Raw genomic sequence first — 909 nt, 5'->3', positions numbered from 1 at the left:
AGTATACGTGCATGGTCTGTCTGCATGAATATACAGAAGGTTGACTAAAATTAATGTGTAATCGGTATAAGGCCTACCAGAAGCAAACACAGCACATAACTTTTTTTTTTTTTACAATTCTAGTGATAGTATATAACTTCTAGAGCGTGATCAATAACTTATTAATGTTCCAGGCTGAACTTTGGAAGAAAATTTAATTAAAATTGTACGAGTAGTATGTTTGTAACATGTAGGCTGCAGGTCGATTTGTGTGGCAAATATTATCTTGTGTGTTATCTATTGCATATTGTGTATATTTCATAGCTGAATACACTCCACATCGTGTAAATACAATTACAGTATGTTATAGTCATTTTTGGTTTATGCATTATATATGTAGGCCCTATTCATGTTTCTTCTTCTTCTGGAGGAATAAGCAACTCAATTTATCTACATGGCAATGATAAGAAATTAAATTTTTAACAATATTATTTTCTACAGCTTTACCAGCTGCTATTTCATGGCATCCAGAGGTGCCATATTTCCAACATAGACTCTCATCCATGCTAACTTTATATACTATGGCAGCCCCTTGAGGGGAATGGAAAGCGGCTCTAGGTTGCCAGCATCTATTTCCGGACATTCATAGGCAGCACACAAGCTGTTTACCAACCATTGTGGGGCTAGAGTTGATATGATAATTGTGCTCTCAGACCTCAACTAACTTCCAAATCCTGTAGCTGTGGATAGAGATAGCAGGTCTCCACTCTTCATTTACTACCAAATTTGTCAAGTGCTCATACTACCACCCACCCCTGCACCACCCCCTCACTATAATGGCCAGACTACTTGTATTTTGCCTTCGTTTTGTTTTGTATTTAGCTCTACCCCGGTATCGAGCACTTTAATCCATGTCTCTTATACACATCT

This window comes from Anneissia japonica, unplaced genomic scaffold (genome assembly GCF_011630105.1).
Source record: "Anneissia japonica isolate Jap-2015-1 unplaced genomic scaffold, ASM1163010v1 scaffold472_len315957_cov169, whole genome shotgun sequence".
NCBI lineage: Eukaryota > Metazoa > Echinodermata > Crinoidea > Comatulida > Comatulidae > Anneissia > Anneissia japonica.
The sequence above is the reverse complement of the archived record's forward strand: the minus strand, read 5'-3'. Positions refer to the sequence as shown.